The sequence below is a fragment of the Hippoglossus stenolepis genome, chromosome 9, assembly GCF_022539355.2.
Source record: "Hippoglossus stenolepis isolate QCI-W04-F060 chromosome 9, HSTE1.2, whole genome shotgun sequence".
In the NCBI taxonomy this organism is placed as follows: Eukaryota; Metazoa; Chordata; class Actinopteri; order Pleuronectiformes; family Pleuronectidae; genus Hippoglossus; species Hippoglossus stenolepis.
In genome coordinates this window covers 23,725,279-23,744,183 of record NC_061491.1, presented here as the reverse complement: position 1 = coordinate 23,744,183, position 18,905 = coordinate 23,725,279, and positions in this window count along the sequence as shown.

Sequence of the window (18,905 nt, the reverse complement as noted above, 5' to 3'; positions counted from 1 at the left end):
AAACAAACATCAGTTTGAGATGAACAAGCTCTAATATGTTTAACATGTATTTGGACTTTTTGGTTTTGTCCATGTGCCACTCGCTAAAATGGAGGAGGCGGGGTTTATGACCTATATTGCAGTCAGCCACCAGGGGGCGATCAACATGATTTAGCTTCTCTTTAGGTTATCTCAGACTATATAAGGACGACATGACAGCTCCTCATGTCGTCCTTATATAGTCTGAGATAACCGATTTTCTTGTGCATTCTAATTTAATTATTTTAAATAACGAATACATGAATGTGTGTTAATGAACTCATGTAACTGAATTAAGTTTTGGCTGCTTTTATATCTAATATATTGAACAATATATCGTCACTGCAGTTTCCATCAGACTAACCAATCGTCTGGTCAGATTTCTCTTGGTTTTTATAGATCGTCTACTCGTCTTTCATGACTCAAGAGTGCACGGCAGCTTGAGTTCGGTCACTCCGACCAACACCATGACTCAGGTCTTTATGAGGAAAATGCATCAGGTCTGTTGGAGGTTTACTGAAAACTCTGTTGTAAAATCACAAGTTACCGTAACGTATTCTCACGGCTCCGACCTTTTCATGAGGTCATTAAATGCAAAGAGTGGATTTTAATGTGGGACAAATCAAGGAAACAGCTTCATTATGGATTACATTAGTGTTCACTGTACTCGACTCTAAATGCTGCTTTCTACGTCAGAACAAGAAGGAAAGTTCTGCACAGACAGCCACAGTGACTGCATTCAAATGCAAAGAAAGCAGATTTATTCTGAAATTGGTTCCAATCTTAACACAACAAAGTATTATTTTGTTTTCAGGGCGGGACAGGTAAACGTCTGTGTGAGACAAACCAGTGGGTTTTTGTCTGCAGGCCTATCTCAACCATCTGAGGGAACCCAAAACAGGGGGGGCTGCACCCAGATCTACAGACTCTTGTCAGAGTTCATTTACCCGAAACCTCCGCCTCCCAATGAATTCCAGATGTTCTGCAGACGAAAGTGAGTTTTAAGGGGTGGAGGGGTGCACACGTTTCGGGGGAGTTGTTCTTGTATAATCTATGCATGTACCCTACCTAAAAAAAGTCATAAAGGCCCCTTACACATGGCGGGACTCCAAAGTCGTGCTAAGACATTTTGTCCTCAGTGAACAAGCAGAGAAAATCCAATTTGGCTGTAAAACAAATGCAATAATTTACATTTATAAGAAACGCAAACACAAAATCTACAGTCGTTAAAGGCGAAATAGTTTCAAATAAGAGCAAGTCCACACAAACTCTATTATTGCCAACTCCTTCCAAGACTAATGAAGTTCTGACTTGCACATCTTTGGCACGGAGAGTCCACAATCCTGTGAACCCTGAAATTTAAATAGTAGCTCAGGCAAACAGAGAGGAGGTGTTTCAGATGTAGTGACTGTGTGTGGTCCGCCTCACTGGAATAACCTGAGGTAAAGAAGTCACGACTGGAAGAAATATGCCGCTCTCTATTTTTAATATATATCAAATCCTTCTTGCCCGAGGGCCAGATGAAAAGAAGCCTCCACCTCGTGTTCCTCTTGGCTCCTAATAAAACGGCAGCCCCCCATGAAAGATTCTCAGACAACGGGAATCAAACGAAAAAATGCATGAAATGCAATTACTGTCCCTGCAGTTTCTACAAAGTCTGCACAGTATGGAAGAGGTTTCTACTCCAGTTATCACCTGAACTGGAAGTGTGCACTTGAGCGTCACATACGTTTAAATCTTCTGCTCGTTTTGCGTTTAGCTACTTGTGGTTTGTTTTTCTTTCACATATGAACGAGGCCGATGTGAGGGAAACGTGAACTTCCATGACCCCTCGTCAGATCCATTAAGGCCTCCCTCAAACCACTCCAATCACCACCATCCTCCAACCAGTCGGACTTCAGGCTGTAAATCACGGTTTCATGCTCACCGCTCTTTTGCCTGACTCACTCCACCAGGACTGCAGACTCACTGTTTGCTTTCATACCTGGTAGCAGCGCACGTCAGCTACCGCACATGACATTGGCAGCAGATGTGGCGGGGCCCCAAAAAAATAAACTGGCCGACGAGGATGCCGTCCGCAGAAGCTAAATATTGACTTAGCGACCTGTAATCAGATTCACACACATGACAGAATGGAAATAAACAGCAACATTTGCCCGTCGCCTCTGCCGACCCTCCCACCACAACACAGGAAAACCATCTCGCTGGGAAAAACCACCCGCCTGGGGCTCTCAGCTCAGCCGATCTGGTAATGAGAACTTGCCAATGGTGCCAAGGGGTGGGAATAAGAAAACTGGAGACATATTATAATGTGTAATTACTTGTGTGACACTTCTGCCTCCGACCAGCACTGGAAATCAAGCGTTGGAGTGAAAGCTGTGGAGAGATCTCTTATCTGACCTTTTAAATTTAACAATAAACAAGTAGGAGATGTTTTCATGTTGCATTCACTGCTGTTTAGATGCAGTTTTTCTGTTTTTGTCAACAAAAAAAAACGAGAGTAGCCTGTTAAAGAGATAACCTTTCTCCACATCTGTTTATAGGATCAATCTTAATCCAAGCATCTGTTTATGTGCCCTTGTCACAGTGCTGGCTCATCTTCTGCAGAGAGAGAGAAATTAAGCCTGCATTCTCTGAGCACTATAAATTAAGGCTCTAAATATAAGACCTTCATGTGGTTGGAATCTGGAGATTAAACAATGGCTGTAAATCAGGCGCATCTGGGGTGCAATAAATCTGTCGTTCTATCTCTGGGCTCATTTCGCTCCGGGTCCCGTTTACCAGGATTTGACGAGCTCTCGGTGCAGATAGAGGGATCACTTTGGGAGGGGATTATCTCACACAGTTGTATTGTTCATCCATAAAAATCACTTTTTGCTGTGAATCAGCATGCACTTGGAATCAAGCTGTCCATGAATTTCATTACTTAGACACTTGCATTTTGTTCCAAGTATTATTTGGACTCACAACAAAGGTTTTTCTTTTCACTGATCTGCAAAAAGAGACACATGGCTGATTCAGCTGTGACTCATACAGCCTCATAATTTGAATTTAACACTTCTAGCGAATCTCACTTTGCGTGTGTTATCACATCTTTATATCTGATGCTAAAACCTGCAGGAACTGGTCATGTCGATTGAGCTGCTTTTCCACTGGTCAGAAAATGGAAATGCAAAGAGAATAGATACAATCGGCATTGACTCCCAGGTCAAACTCTACAAGCTCATTTCTTCTGCTTTATTTTGGCAGCCGAACACAGACGCTGCATCTCCTCTGGCACGGCCTTATGACGCCGATTGAACTTACAGGCGTCGGCGCATAAATATCCATGATTCTTTGCGTACTTCTTGTTTTTTACATCTTGGGAACAATGATTTTTTTCAGCGTATCGTACAAGATGCAACACTGGCAGGAAAGCAGGGTTTCTGAGCAAAAAGGCAAGTTGGCAATGAAAAGGAGTCAATCACCCTTTTTAAGCAGGTTTACCCATGTTCAAAAATATTGCGTTACCTGCTAATTTTAGAGTAAAAAGATATGATATAATCATAATAATATTGTGCATAAAAATGAGTTCTGCAGTCTGCAAACATGCAACACTGTCATGTTTTTGCATTATTTAAGACACCAAGCCATTGCTCTGTAAATACACAACCACTCCCTTGTTTATGCATTAAAATATGTCAGTACCCTCATCATTATGAAGCAATGCGTTTGCCTGACCTCTTCAGAAGACTACTGAATTCACGATTGCATCATAATGTTGCTGAAGAGAAGCGAAGCTGTGATCGAGACTGAAGTCGCATCTATATTTGAGTTTCACGCATAATTATTATTTCTCTTCTTTGGTTAATTTGCAGCAGATGTTTGGGGATTGATTCTGTATCATACACCAAACCATATGTTACTCCTTCGCTCTATTTGTTTTGTTTTCTATGAATCCAACACATTAGGATCTTTCATCACTTGCCAGTGGACCAAACTAATGAGGGATTTTAATGTTTTTCTGCACTAAAGCCTTCGACCACATGCTTTTGTAGCCTTTATTTATACATGTGTCTGAAGTCATCAATCTGAAGTACTGTAAGAGGATAAATTGATGTTGAAGTCAACAAGATGTTAATTTCTCCCTCCATAAAAGAGTTAGCTGAATAAAAAGCTCTAGTTCGACCGCACCAAACTGGTGCAGAGTTTTTCCAACCCAAGCTACACTCTGGGTTTTTACACAAGATAAATAACTGTCCACTCAAAAGCACTTTTAATGCACTGGTCTACATACACAGACTCTTCTGGAAAACTCAAGAAACAAGAACTCAGCCTACATTGAGGTGTCGACTGCGATGTTTTATGTATCTCAAGCAAGTTTCAAGTCTCTGCAAGTGGATGTGGATTCTGTGGTGACATGAACTTGAAGTATTGGCTGCCTGGAAGCTACAGTGCAGAGAGAACATGTTAGATCAAACAATCAGTAGCATGCATTCAGGAAAATTGATGGTTTATTCGTTGAGAGTCTCACGGTGCATCCAGTCGTAGGCGTTACGCTTCAGACGAGACAAAACTCAAACTAGCTTTCACAAATGATTAGAATCATCAAACTCAAAGTGCCTTAATTGTCAGCAAACACCTAAGACACAGTGTATTGCCAAGATAAAACACTGCAGAGGCATTGAGGGCTGACAATGTTTCGTCAGCTCAAAGCGTTTTAACAGCTACACACACACACACACACACACACACACACACACACACACACACACACACACACACACACACACACACACACACACACACACACACACACATACAACAGACATATAGGAAATGTACTAAAGCCCGACCAATTTTCAGGATAGTCAATCAAAATATACATATCTGTATCATTTTGCCAATTAGCTTCGTGAAAACTTATTTTTTCTATTTTAGAAATAAGAAAGCAGCAATTATTGTACATTTATTTACCTTACATTGAGGAAATGTCTACACAGTATACTCACTGGTGTAGAATGTGAATTCCAACAGGTCAAATACAGCTCTTTACTCAGCAAAAACGTCAACTGCAATATGTGTCGCCCTCCAAAATATCTGCCGGTTGCTTTTAACCTTTAACGTTTTTTGTGTGCGCCCCCTGTGAGTCATGCCACATGGAAAATTGTTGCGTTAGCTGTCACTGTGAATCCACTAATGCCCTGGAAATAGCAAGCATAAGTACGGAAATACACAAAGTGAGCATCTAAAGAGCAGGCTTTTGAATCAGACCCAGGTGAGATGGCTGCCATATGGTCCCGTCTATGTGTGGGAATGTGTTTTGACATTTCCTCCCCATTGTTAAGATCTAAATGAACTCTCCAAATGTTGCCCTTTATTTCAGCAGGAGCCTGTAATTGTCGGATTCCTGGATAAACTGTCAGCTTAGACCAAAATGTATTCTGCGGCCATCTGGGCCATTCACAATTGGCCCCATTAGTCCCCCTTCAGTGCCTGCACATTTTTGGCCTCACTACACAGGAGAGGAGATAGCGGCTCAGATGACGCCAAAGGTAATCGCAGGAACTCCAGCGAGCGCCTGCCATTGGTGCTCGGACCAGACTGATAAGTTGGGACAAAACGCACATTGGAGGTTTTTTGAGGAGGAGATTTATTTCTGGGCCGGCTAATTGCTGCTGATTTGCCGGGCAGATTTGGCGATTCGCTGGCTAATCAAGATGGCAGCAAATTGATCAAACCCCCGACCTCGGCCTTTGAACGTGGGCCTGTTCTCTCCGAGTGAAACAATTCTATCGGGGGGGGGGAATCAGCAATCAGGAAGGAAACACAACAGAAATATGTTTCATGCTTACATACATTCATCTCTAAGGTCAGTTTTGTCATTTAAAAGAATAAATGTATCAATTAACATATTATTATATTAACATGAAGGCAAATTACTGTTTTCTCATCATATTCAACACTGGAATTGTTTCGGAACAAGAAGACAAAGAATGAGTTATGCTGCATTATGTGAGCTACTTAAACATTGAGTGTCATAAAGTTTGAATAACTATTTTTGTGTGTGTTATGAACAAGGATTTATCGTGATTGTTTTCAGGATCAGATGATGCAGATAATCTGTCATATAATAAATGTAAGCCTGTGTTGAATGAATGCCAAAGCAAATAATTATAAATAAATCTGTAGCTTTAGTAGGAACAGACTTCTTTCCCACGTGTTTTGTTCATGAGAACAAGTCTTCTGAAACACGCTGTGTTTGGAAGAGACAGTTTCCCTTTTAATCTTTCTCTAATAAGCAGAAGTCAGTATAGGAGCAGCTCCTGAATGTGAAAAGATAGATCGTTATTACTGCTGTGTCACAAGATGTTCTGTTATTCTAACTGACTGTAGATATTTTTCCTTTTGTCTAAATGATCATCATATACTTGGTGCTGTATGTGGTCCTCCAACCACAGGAGGAGACAAATCAAAATGTATGGAGAAAGCATTGGACTATTCTTATCTCAGTCAATCGGTTGTGAGTTACCAGTTTGCAAATGGAATAATTGAGTCAACGCTTGAAAAGAGGAAAAATACTTTTAACAAGCTATCGCGGAGATTTACCAGCTGAAATGAAATGTTGTTCTCGGCCAATCAGGAATCTTCAGCGCTGCAGGCCCCACCCCTAAACATGCCAGACTTCTTTGGAAGTTAAAAAGACTTTTGCAGGAACTTCATTTAGGTTCTTGTTCACACAGAGTTCTTGAAAAGGTTCCTATAGTTCCTGCAGAATAGTAAAGCTAATATAGAGGAACGTTTGGTCGATGTGGCAGCTCTTCCTGCTGCTCGTCCCCAGCGGAGTGTGAAGCAGCTGCAGGAAAACAGAGGTGAGCGTCAGAGGTCCTAAATCCTCCTCAGACCACTTGTTGTTTGCGGAGATGACACGTCTTCAAAGAGAAGCTCTGTCTACGATGAACTTGTTGGCTTCACTGACACAGGTTTAGCTTGTCCAGCTGTTTGAAGTGTGCGTTCTTCTGGAACTGTCCAAATGATGATGAATGAGATGTCGAAGCAGGGGACTCAGCATCAGTTCCTGGAACAGATCTCAGTCTGGAGAATATCATGTGCATCTTTTCTACATTTTCCATCTTATCTGGTTCATTTCCTGTGAGCTTCTGCTCAAATTAAACTCTTCACTTTGTGGCCTCCGGCAAAGGGAATAATGTGGAACAGTGAACTGCCGACTACAAGGAATCACCAGAACCTTCAGCAGCGTTAGATTACTTAAAATATTTAAACCTTTTAAATTTTTATATTTAAATCTTTACAAAATCCAACATGTTTAATTCCCACATAACTAATTTGTCCTTGTTCACTTAGCTTAACAACAAATTCAACAGCAAATGTGTTTTTCATTTGATTAATTAGAATAAGAAATTGATTATCTTTTTTAAATAAAAATGCTATTTTTGCTATGACATCTGTTCTAGCTTTTTGGCCACCTGGGGGCAGTGCATCAAACTGAAACTGTCCATTGACAGAAAATGATTCTGCGTTTATTCTACAGCTTCTTCTATGAATATCTTTGGGTTTTGTCCGACGATGTCACTTCAGGCTTTAGGAAATTGTGATCCGCCATTTTCTCTGCCAGAAAATAATCTACAATGAATAGAATTTGCAGTTTCTTAATATCTTGTAAACAAGCAGTGATTTCTGCTACTAAAATTGATGGAAAATGAAAGAGCAGTTAATCTCAGAAAATATATAAAAATGTAACTTCAACTGATCTTGTGTCTTTGCTACTGTCCAGCTTCAGTCAACGCTTGTGATTTTTTATGTCACAATGGATCCCTATAGACCAAATGAACTAATCCAATCATCAAGCTGGGATTTGCGTCTGATGAATTTAAATCAACCCTAGTTTCCATTTTGGAAGAGCTCGGATATAGTGACAGGGGACAGTAAACTGTTGTTTATTCTTTACTTTTCTCCATGGAGTTAAGAAATCGACCAACAAAGTTTCCATTGTGGAAGAACAGACGTCCTTTGTGTGTCCTGCCGCTGAGTTGTGTGTTTCCATAGCCCTGTGCTCTCCACCCTCTAAATCATAGAATATTCCTGAGCTACAATGACACGTGCAGGATAGAGTTTCTCAGACGTTTTCTGTCAGAGCATCTTAAAAGTTGGCCCAGAAACCCGAGCTCCTCTCCACAGGCCGCTCGACTAAAGACAAAGACTTTCAGTAAGAAGACTTGAAACCATAAAAAGCTGCATTGGATCCGATGTTCACCAGCTAATTAGCACTAAACACGAAAATAGTGGGACTGTCATTAGCATAAACCAGTGTATTGGACAAATTAAAGACATTATGTTGCTGTTTACAAAGATGGATGACGCGTGTCCACTTCCTCCCACTTTCCCGAAATGAAGCTGAAATATCCAAAATACTAACAACGGCATTTTGCACATTTGGAGCAACAGTCTACCAAGTAGCGACCAGTGGGTGGGGCCACGGTCGTGAGGTTCCATCGATACACAAACTCGACCAATCACGAGTCAGTTACAGCCCACTTTTATAGCAGCTAGCTTAATAACTCACTGTAAAAAAATTACATTGGAAAATACTTGTGTGCGATAAGAAGTAACTAAAATGACAGAAACCATCTCAGGGAAAAACTTACTTGACGTGTACTTAGACTTTTTAGTTTGGTCCATGTCCCATCCACTAGCATGAAGGAGGCGGGATTTATGAGCTATACTACAGCCAGCCACCAGGTGCCGATAGAGACACTTTTGCTTATACAGTCTATGGTCTGAACCAGGTTTCCTGAAAATCCATCAAAGAGTCATTGAGAGATTTGATTCAAAAGCACAAATGTCCAACTCACAATAGCCCTTGAGTCAAAGGGGAATCAGTGAGATTTATCCTCAGGGAACCATGAACGTCTGCAACAAATGTTATGATGAGCAGACACTGCCACGACAAGTCAAAGAATGTAATGTATATAAAGCTAAATCATGACATAGGTTATCTCTAAGGCACTTTTCATATGGAGCAGATCTATAGACTGTGATCTTTAAGCTACTAGCATGGCTACAAATGAGGATTAGAATGAATGTCTTCAATTTACAAGCTGCTAGAACAGTAAACAACATTTTGGGAAAACCATGTAAGTTGTGCAAGTTTGTGCTTCTGGGTTTGACCTGCAGACAACTCCTGTGTTTTAATATCTTGGTATTCATATCTTGGCAGCGTTTCCATTTCCTCTCTCCTCCTTTTATTCCCTCCTGCACCTCTCCCCTCAGTGGCTCCTCCTCTCTTACTGGCTTTCAGAGACATATCTGTGGTTCTGTGGGATCCTCCCATGTAAACAGGCAAGTTTTACCACCAGCAGACTGCCAAAACCTCTCAATTTGTCACTTCCCCGGAGTCAGTTAGCTTTTTTGTGGGCTGCAAGGTGCTAGAAAAGGTGCTTCGAGAGGAAAACCTCAGGGGGAGCGAGGCCAGAGATGAACGAGATGTGGTCGGTGGCTGCTGCCGTTTTTTTGTAGGTGTGCTGAAAGTACAAACCACCAGACTGGCTCCGACAGAAAGCGTTACAACCTTCATCTGTTTACACTTCAGACGACGCTTCAGCTTGACAGATGTTAGTTCTTAGCGAATTAGACCATCAGGTCGTCATATTACTCACAGTGTAGATTTAACTGTATAACCAATGGTCACTGGCAGGATCTGCACATCCACAACTTGACGTCTTGACTCCTCTGAACCACAAACCCACCATTCATTAGCAGCGCAGGGCTGTGGATATGCAATATGCAAAGTACAGGAGATGAATACCGTCTTTTGTAACTTTACACTTCACATGCTTCGGCTCAAAAGTCACAGTGTGGAGAAAAATGTCAGAAAAATCTAAAAGATCAATCTCACACTTATACAAATAATCAGTCGTGGTCTCACAGTATGTCAGTAGAAGGTCATTTGACTTTGACTTAGCTTTACACATATACTTTCTCCATAAAAAGGTCATTTTTGCAATGAGAGATGTCTATTTTAAAAGGAAATCTAATATCTCTATAAGTTATTCACAGCCACAATCAAAGGAGGAGGGGACCTTTTCATTTCGTGTTATTACAGCGAACATACAGAACAATTCACCGTCTCAACAAGGGGCTCAGATGTTTGTACCTGTAACAGCTTGTCAGATAATCTGCTGCAGCATCGTGATAATCTGGGTATGATGGTACTTGAGGTTTCATATGTACACGGGGCAGACAAACATTGACACTGAGCTGAAGATGAACTGGATTTGCTCAAATTACACCAAAAGGCATGATAACCTGAAATGCAACACACTTTGTATGTCTGAATATAAAACTTAGTAGCTACAAAACCCACACCAACGAAAACACCTGTGTGGGGATCAAACCTGTGACCATCATGTTACAACCACCAGATGTTGAAATGCAGAGTTAGTGATGTTAGTATTTGGGCAGCATGGTTCTTGACAAAAAGGAGAATCCTGATTTTCTTGCTTAAGATCAAATGGTAAACAGACTGTGTTTTATTTTATGTTTAACTTGTGGAACTTTTTTTCAGTACGAGCACAGTGGAGTTGGTTATTGTCACTTTTATCTGGATTCATTTCATTTGTCCGAGTGTAGATGTTCAGGCAGAAATTTTAAATGATATTTGGGTTTGGTCCCGTTAGCTGACGAATTGTGACATGTAAAAACGAGCAGTAACTATGTGTAACCATGGTAACGGACATTCTGTGACGCTTACATTAACTGAATAAGGTGCTTTCAAACTTTTCTCCCACTCGCTCTATTTCACTGACGGTTTTCTGCTACTGTGCATCACATGGGCTAACGCAGCCTCGTCATTGGTCGGGGCGGAGAAAGTAGAAGCCCTTGTTTTGATGTAGCTGAAGTACCCAATCAAAATGCAGCAGAATCGTTGTCAGTTAGAAAGGAGATTGCATGTATGTGTGAATCGATTGTGAGAACTATTTTTAATATGATGATTCATGCAGCCCTGGTTAATATTTGGTGACAGATTTGAGCAGCTGTGGAGAGTTCAGATCCTGAAGTGGTTTCTGTGGCTGTTGGTTCAGTGTCGCTACAGAACCAAACGCTCACAGGAAAATACTTTCAGATTGGATTTAGCTGACAAAGACCATCAGTTGCTTTTTTCATCACACACACACACTCACACACACACTTCTCCCATTACTTGTCAATTGTCTTTCCACAGCTCATGTTCGCCAGATGCACCAAGAAACAGATGAGAGAGTGATAAAGACAGAGAGAGAGAGAAAGAGAGAGAGAGAGAGAGAGAGAGAGAGAGAGAGAGAGAGAGAGAGAGAGAGAGAGAGAGAGAGAGAGAGAGAGAGAGAGAGAGAGAGAGAGACCCTGACCACTGAGGAAGAGACTGAAGAAGTCAAAGAAGACAGAGAGAGATAGAGGAGAAGAGAGGAGGGAGTCGGGGGAGGAGTGTGGATGGAGACGTGTGTGAATATGATTCAGCAAGATGAAGGAGGGGAGAGGTCAAAAGGAAGAGAGTGGGGGGGAGAAGGAGCATATTTGTACATTTCATGCAGAAAGGAAAAATGAAAAAAACATTTTGTGGAACAAATGGTTTCATGGTTAATCGAGAAAATATCAGGCGGATTAAATAATAATGAAAATAAATCAGCTTTCAGCGGGATCATTAGCTGCTTTCAGACACTGGACAACAGACAGTTTTCTGAAATATGTCAGAAAAAACTAAAGTCAGAGTCAGTTGCTTCGGACATTTCACGGAACTTTTCCAGCCACGTGAACCCAGTAAAATGTCTGTTGGCTCGTTTATTACATTTCTAACACGTGACAGATGTAAAAGAAAACAAAATTCTCAGGATGTAAAAGAGGTGTTGTACACTTAGAAGACGAAGACGTCGACTTGGAGAGACAAGAAGATTCGAGAGGTGTTGGTGATCAGGGCTGACGCAGAGACACACTCACCTGAAGGCTCCAGACATTTTCCTGTTGCTGTGAACACGTCTGACCCAAACAAACTCCTGCTGCGTTCTTCATGTGTGAAAGTGTGAAACTCTGGAAAATGTCCGTGACCAATTCTCCAGACATTTTCCAGAGTTCTGAAGTGTCTGAAAACACCTTAATGCAATGACAGAATTCTGCAACTATTCTTATTAAAAATTAACCAAATGTTCTGGTTTCACATGTGAGAAGTTTGTTTGGTTTAATGTACGACGCTGGAATACAAGTCATTATATTTTACAACTGAATCGGTTTTAGAAACAATTTTTGTCATTTTCAAACAAAACTACCCAAACTTCACTGGTTTTATCTTCTCAAATTTGAAGATTTGCTGGTTTAACCTAATCAAATGACATGTGATTTTACATGTGTATGTTGATTTCAACTGTGTCACCTGGGTGGATTTACTGTAAATCTACCAAACTTCTTCTGGAGTGATACATCTCATATGTCCGTCCACCTCATAACTCCACCTGAAAACATGTCCCTCTTTGCTTCCCGTCCACACAGACTCTCACAGGGGGCACAAGGTCAGAGCAGAACACAGAAAAAGCCCAGGAGCCCCCTGGAGATATCTGGGGAATGCCGAACACGACCGGCAAATGAAGACACAGCTGCGCTGGTCTGAGAGCTCCCAGTCTCTCAGGAACGCTGGAGTTATGAGGCCGCTCACACACGACTCTGTTTGCTTAGTCTCTGACACGGAAAGACAACCAACACGAGAGATGGGAAGAGGGTGAGAGAAACGAGGAGAGAAGGGGGGAAAGAGGGGTGAGACGAGAGTGAGCGAGTGAAAGACTGATGGTGTGAAGCTCTGCAGATCAAAGTTATAGCACAAAGACAGATGCCAGAAAGAAAGAGCAGAGGCAGAGAGATACTGGGACAATCTGCAGGCCTTCAACACATGATCAGCCTGATATATATATATAAATGGATTTCTGGGGGCAGATGCTGATATTAGGGAGTAAAATATTTATATATTGGCCGAAATATACATCTATTAAAACTAGAATGATCTTTTATGGACCATGTCTAATCCATCCACTAGTTTCTGTGTAATATTGCTTTTAAACGAACAAACAGACCAGGGTGAAAACATAACAAAAGGCAATGATGATTAAGTCTTATGACAAAGAAATGTTGATATTTTACAGATTAATCATAAACTTTATTCTAAGGAAGTATATATATATATATAAATAAAACACAAATACAACCAAATGTTTTTATCTTGAAGTAAGAAATTAAACAAAATGTAAATGCACATCTATTCTGCATTGTTTATTAACACATATAAACGTTGATGTGTCTGTGAAAGACTCATATTAGGTGATTAAGGGCGTTTCAGCCTTTTCTGATAACTGCAGACAGGATGATTTGTTTCCTCAAAGAATGCAGAACACACTCCTATTCCAGAAAAATTGCAATATTATCCTTTGTTGACATGAAAAGTTGTTTCCCAAATTCTTGCATCGGGTTTTTAAAACCATTGGGATCAATCACATTCAGCTTCTGTTTCTTTCGCCAAAGTTTTCCCACAAACCTTCTTGAGAAACTGCAAATGTCGACATGTGAACGATTTCGTGTCAGGATGATTCTCCAGTTACACCAGAGTTCTCATGTGCAAAGAAAATATTTTCTGTCCGGCAGCCAAACACTGAATTTCATGAGATGCTGCAGCTTTTTTACATTATTTTGTGTTGTTTCCAATGGGTGTGACTCACTTGAAGACAAAGCACGAATGTGCTCCCATCCCTACATTTTTTATATCTTTTATTATTCTGCTCTGTATCAAGGATCCAGACGTAGTTTCTGTCTGAGAACTGAGTAAGACTCAAGCAGCAATTTGTCTGTGGAATTTATTCACTGAAAATTACATATATTGGACATTTCTAGAGACCTCTCCTGTTATATTTTTTAAATATATTGTTTTTATTTTCAGCTTCTGCTTCGTTTTTAGATTCTATTGTTTTATTTCATTGCTGCTATACCAGGACCTCATACTTATTTCTGTTCCCTCTCATGTACGTCATGTTTTGGATTGACAATAAATCTTCTTGAAATCGCGAAATCTGTCTTTATCCCAAAAGGCTAAATTTTACTACACCAAAGCGACTTGTACAAATTAACACAAATTAACACAAAAACAAATGATATATACAATATGAACAGAACATATAGTGTAACTGAATTTGAAATTGATATATGCATTGACTTTTCACTGACTTTTCTTATGTACGGAAACTGGTTTCATAGATACAAACACTGCATAGATATAAAGACACACACACAAAATGTCAGAGAGCAATGAAAAGTGTATGAAGTGCAGCTAATGGGCTAATTTGTGTGAAACCACTGGTAAGGTTGTTTGAAATGACACACACACACACACACACACACACACACACACAGAGAGAGACAGAGAGAGAGAGAGAGAGAGAGAGAGAGAGAGAGAGAGAGAGAGAGAGAGAGAGAGAGACACAGAACACAGCTTCATACAAAAGGTGTCAGACATTGCTCTTGGTTGGTGGCCCACTGATGTCAATGTTAAGACTAAACCCTCTCAACACACACACACACACACCTACACACACACACCTACACACACACACACACACACACACACACGGTTGAAACAGCTGGCCAAGCTAAACCTGAGTTAGTGAAGGCAACAAGTTCATCTGAAGACAGGGGTTCCCTTTGAAGTGAGTCGACACCATTGTGAGCGGAGGAAGATTTACGAGCTCTGCAGCTCACCTCTGCTTCACACAGCTGCTGGTCACAGACACACACAACAGACAGAGACTCACACAGAGCAACACTGGGAGACAAGGACACAAGAACTGGTCCACACTTTGTTTGAGTATTTAAAGTACCTGAGAAACAGGTTTGAATATAACATGTATTCTGTGCGTCAAGTTAAATCCTGATCCTGCTGACAAAGGTTTCAGTGTTACTCCCCTTTTTCTTCTGTATGTATGTAACATTTCTCTGGGACTAAGAGTCAGAGTGAGGCAGTCACAGCCCAATCAACAAGGTAACTAACGCCCCCTGGTGGCCATGGGCAGGTTCTCAGTCCTCTCAGACAAACATACTAAGAAAGAACTGAGATTTTGATACATTCTGGTACGACTGGACCAAAAGACTATTCTGACAATAATAAATTGTATTAAAATTATTGTTTTATATGTGTTTTCAATATCATAGTTGTCTTTGTTCTGATGCATTTCTTGTTTTCAGTGTGACCAGTTTAACATTCTGGGCTGTTGATCATTAGTTGTAGTTACTGTCAGTGTATTTCATTTATTGAAAGTTTCAAAATGTGTCAGTACACAGCTCCTAATATAATTAACTGTGTATCCCACATGTCAATTTTACAATTTTGTCTTTGATTAGATTGTTGTCAATTATTTTGATTATCAATTAATAGTTTAAGTGATTTTTCAAGCTATAAAAAAGACAGTGCTTTACTGGTTCCAGGATATTTAAAGATTTGCTGCTTTTTAACAAAGGTCTGAGACTCTATGTGATATAAAGGGAATATTTACAAATATTTGCATCTGAGAAGTTGGAATCAGAGAACTGTGGTATCAGTCAGGGAAGAACCAATTCAATTCTGGAGTGGATCCAGATCAGGGGGCGGATCCAGCAAATTTCTTTTCACTGACTTTGACATTGTGAGGTTTTTTCACTGATTTCCCGGGGAATCATTTCATGGATCCTGATGAAGAAAATAAAAATCACACATCTCTAGGGGACTGATATCAACAAGTGTGTGTAATGTGATGCAGCTTGATTGAATTTAAGGGGACTGTTGGGCCTTGGCAGATATTATCCATCCATCATCTATACCACGTATCCTGGAGGCTGGAGCCAATCAGTTCAAACCTCTGTGGGGGATTTTATATCCATACGTTCATTGACATAAGCCATGAATGATCCCAGTCACTAAACAGCAGAGTAACGTATGAAAGACATGCACCTGCACCTCGCGCACTGCAGGGGTCTATATTATCATAGAGCTATACAGATGAATCGACCAGGTTATTGCATGATTTGTCCACCAGAGGGCACTGCAAGTGATTTTTCAACAGTAAAATGTCCCGTTCAGTGTACGTATGATCGTTTAAAAACAAATCTAACAGACCCATTTCAAGATTTCTGCTTTGTTTATGTTTTTGTTAAAAAAAATTACTTTAGGCTGCTACTAAAATTTGTTTTATTAAACATACTACAAATATCTACATCAAAAACCAGAATCTGCCTCAAAAACGTAGTATCAGCTGGGCAATGTCACGAAAGACTGAGTCGTATTTCAATATGTACTAATTTTCTATAAGGTTAAACAATAAATCATTTAATAAAAAACAAGACTTACAGATTAATGAGACAATGCATGTATGGGAGCTTTAAATCTCACTTAGAACTGGGCATTGCTGCAAAGTTGATTAAATATTAAATAACATTGTTTTTAATGAATTAAATAAAGGAGAAATCAAGACTTGACATCACATTGGTGCAAAAGTTCTTGAAATGTTATATTAAGAAAACTAACAGAGATCGTACCACAAGAACAGCCAATGGTCTGTCATGGAGTCATATGTGTGAAGAATACACAACCACGACAGGCAGTGAATCCATCGTACATCTAAAATGTTTTGTCTTGAAGGTAAAGTTCATTTCTCTTTGAAAACAATGGCTGCAGCAGCACCACAGCTTATTTTACAGCAGTGGGCTATGATCTATAGTTTCGGGCTCATGAGTCATCAGACCTGCTGCCAACTCTCACTGCACAGCGGCCGCTGCTCCACATTCACGGGACTTCTCCTCACAAACGCAACATTTATACAAATCCCACATCCTGTGAAAATCAGAGCGTCCCTTTTCTAAAACATGCAAAAGTTCTTACGCAAAAATGCAAACAAACAAAGCCAAAGCAAAACTGGGGTCTCGAAATTGCTACTTTAGTAACCATGAAATTACAAGGTAACATTATAGCTTATACAGCCATAAAAGCATAATTGTGCACTGTGGTTTTATGAATACTGCGGTTTTCAAAATGAGGTCCCTTAGAAAAGCTGAATACCTTTCTGTTAATTTGTTCCCAGGCCTTTGATTCGGCCACTGTGGCGAGATAAACGTTTATAAATCACGGGGTTAGCGACGGAGACACTCGCTGCGAGCACACAAGCGTGTCTGGCCAGAATGGATATGGTTTTGATTTGCAGTGCACACCAACGCTCCAGCCAATGCTAATCGCCAGGGAAAGCTTGTGAAAACCATGATGGATTTCGCAGACATGGGTTTTTGAGCTTGGGATTTCATCACAAATCCTTTTAAGCTTTTATTTAATTTGGTTAAATATACACAAAACCTTTTTTATGTTTTTATGTGTCCGTTTTTGACCCACTATAGCCTCATTGGAAAGAATGACACAGAAGGGAAAGTTCCCGCTGATACTGACTTCTTGAACTTTAATTCTTATATCTTACACACCAATGGCACGGGGCAATTTAAGGTCTTGCCCAAGGACACTTTGCCGTGCCGAATTGGAGGAGCTGGGAATCAAACCATCGACCCTCTGCACCAGTTTCTGCCTTCAACCTCTCAGATTCCTAAACACTCGGATGCCATCCATCCCGTAACAATCATGGCTACTTTACCTCCAGTACACAGCATCCACATTCATAGTCTTATTCTGCTATTATGTTGTGTTGCACGTTTTGATGCACTACTGATACACTTTGGAACCAGGAAAACTACTTTTTGTCAAATCTGAACTTGAAACTTCTCTTATGAAAAGGTAAAGTTGATCATCTCACACACACACACACACACACACATAAAGTGGTTTTAAAGGCTAACGATGATGTTGCAGATCTGTTTGCAGCAGTGTTACGTCAGTGCGAGAAAATGAGAAGGGGCAAAACATAATGATGCAGTGAGATGCACCAGCAGGTTCCCAGCAGAACATTCTCCACATGCACTTTTTAAAAAGCATAGACTTGTAGCTGGGAACACACAACATCCTCCAACTTAATGAAATGCAATCAGCAGGTGACCGTTAGAGCAGAGATATGAAGATAATGGCTGTAATGTGAAGGTGAGAAAAGGTGAAAGGTGAGAGAGAGAGGGTGAGAGAGAGAGAGAGAGAGAGAGAGAGAGAGAGAGTTTCAGTTTTTAAACAAAGTTACAAAGTGTTTCACAATAAAAGAAAATAATAAATAACATAACTGTTTTTCCCCTCAAAGGTCTGAACTCACACTTACTCCATCAGTCACATAATTAGCAAAGTCATGATTATGAATATCAGTTTGAAATGGAGACGGGGGCTGAGGGAGGTTGGGGTTCTGGGGGAGTGGAGGTTACAACCAGCTGAGCAAACACAATCTCTGTGATTTATGAAGCCACATGTGAACTGCTAATGGTCCAAAATGAGTCAGGAGCCACGATCGACTGATTACTGATGAATATACAGCACCGAGCGGTGGGTGGGTGGTCTGACACAGAGATACAGACTCTCCTTTCATTTTAATCAATGATAGATTCTGTATCACTATGTATACCCCCAACAATGCTGCGGCTATATACATTCATATACATTACGTTCTGATATCTGACAGCAACCTGCAGTAAAATCATATTTTGCAGTGCATGAGCCTTTGATTGTGTCTGTATCATAATCTGTGAACATAAAAGAGAGAAGGGAAGAGGAGAAGATAAAGTCTGTTCTTGTACAGGAAGTAGTGAACAAAGTGTAGGATGTGAAGCCTCGTTACTTTAAAATATCTTTGTGTGATTTCACTTCTGACGTTCACCAAATTATCTAACTTACCAGTACATGTTTTATTGTCCAGATTTAAAATTCAAAATTTAAGAAA